This window comes from Aquarana catesbeiana, linkage group LG03 (genome assembly GCF_042186555.1).
Source record: "Aquarana catesbeiana isolate 2022-GZ linkage group LG03, ASM4218655v1, whole genome shotgun sequence".
NCBI classification, from domain to species: Eukaryota; Metazoa; Chordata; class Amphibia; order Anura; family Ranidae; genus Aquarana; species Aquarana catesbeiana.
This window is the reverse complement of record NC_133326.1, coordinates 470095886-470098145: the sequence shown is the minus strand read 5'-3', so window position 1 is coordinate 470098145 and position 2260 is coordinate 470095886.

Here is a 2260-nt window from a genome sequence, read left to right as displayed (position 1 = left end):
GAAGCTAACAAACGGTGAAACATGGGGTCCGTCATCCTGAGAAAGTTCCTGAAATCATCAGGATTATTCTCACGGATCTCACGGAGCAAAGGCATATGAGAGAACTGGTCACGCTGAAGCAACCAATTCTTGGTCCATGAACTCCTCCCCACCCTGTTCATGGACTGGACTTGTGTCAAGGTCAGGACCCCAACACCAAGCCCCCGCACAGCACGAACTCTACGAGGAGTACGCATACGAAACATGGCTAGAAAACGGTCGGCTGCTCAGAACGAAGTAACAGAACGCACTGAAGAACAGCAAGGCCTGTGAAGAGCGACCTGAAAAACAGCAACGAGCGGGCAAGATCGCACAGAAAACTCCGATACGAACTGACTGCACGCACTGAAGAGCAGATACAAACCCACAAGCACAAACTGAACGTCTCTCACCAAACTTTTACTAACACGAGATTAGCAAAAGGAGCCCAAAGGGTGCCGCGCTTGGTTCTGAACCGGCCTTTTCTAGTCTCATCGTACGTGGTGTACGTGACCGCGTGGTTGGCGATCGGAAATTCAGACAACTTTGTGCGACTGTGTGTAGACAAAAAAGTTTGAGCCAACATCCGTCGGAAAAAATCCTAGGATTTTGTTGTCGGAATGCCCGAACAAAGTCCGACCGTGTGTACGCCCTATAAGTGTAGTCCGTTTTGTAAAGCAGTATATGACAGTTTATTGCTCAAGTTAAAAACAAAACTACTTAAAACACGCGCTGAACAGCGCCACTGAATATATCACAGTACAAGCTAAAAACAGCCTGTTCGTGTCCAAACGGCTTTGAGATGGCAGTGGGTGACGTCAGAACAGGGTTCCTTTATCCTTGGGATTGCTGCATTCCTCACTGCACTGGAAGTTTCATCTTCTTCACTGCCGTATTAGAGAGCTGCTTCTCAGTAACCACAGAGGATATCCAGAGGGGCCGTGCAGCGTCCATCCAGCCCATATGGAACCCATGCCCGTTTGACCTCCTGTAACTTGAGAGGTCCACCCTATCTGGTAAGCACATACATATGTTTAAGGGGAGACAATCGTGGTTTCATATAGAAGAACTGGCTTTACTACGAGAGATTTCATCTTTGAATCTATAGACTGTGTTTTATTTTATTATTTGCGCTGCACTTATTTTGTTTTTTTAGTTTGTCACTATACTACACTGTCCACTACACTGACCACTATACTATACTGTCCACTACACTAAACTACAATGAACATGGCGGCCGGAGCGCAGGGAACACAGGAAATTAAAATTAGGAGGAGGCAGCCACTAGTGACACTACTGGCATAAAATTTCGCCCCCCCTAAATGTCGTGCCCGGGGCCACGTCACCCCCCGCACCCCCCCACGCAAACGCCACTGACCACGTGCATAGTAATCATTGGCAAAAACGTCAGTCCTTATCAATAATTATCAACAGGCAGCAGTAGTTGTCAGCAGCGATTTTCAGCAGATAGTGAGGTTATGAAGAGGTAACGATGGTCATCCCCAGTAATGCCTATGAGATAGCCACAGTTATCAAGAGGGGGCACTTCTCAAATTTGGACTATTTCACTATTTCCATTGATTATTTATTATTTTCAACAGATATCAAAGAGCTAAAAAAAAAAAGTCAAAGGCCAAGAATATTCTAAGATAAATAGTCATAGGTGTCATAGTCATAGGCGTCCCCAGGCCATGGAGCAGCGACAGAGGTGGTTCTTAGAGTGAGTATGACTTTTTTTTTTTTTTTTTTTTTTCCACAGTGCTCATGAGTTTACTCTGGCCCCCCACAGTTCTCTCAGGTCGACAGAAAATGTCGGGAGCTAACATTCAGGTCAGATTACTTTTGAGGGCTGTCAGATAGAGGCGATTTTTACTCTAAGTGCATTTATTGTACAGTATACGTCCAACCAGGTAAATCAGACATATACATTGTATTTTAATTACAGTCCTACCACCTCCCTGTGTGCCCGTGTCCCTGCACTGCAATCCACAGCTCTCATACGAAGTATGTGTCTGGCTCCAAGACAGCTCGCCGCCGCCAGATCTCTCACAGGTGCTCAAATGAGAAGGGGGGGTCCGGTTCCAGCAACAGCCAACAAACAGTCCACAGCACCTGATCCCTCACATGCAGCCAAGCAGCGTCGGGCAGCACAGGGGAGAAGGGGAAGACGGGAAGGAGGAGCTCTGGTGGGGGCATCAGAGTGCCAGGACATTCGGGAGAGAACCGCGAGCACCGCGAGCAG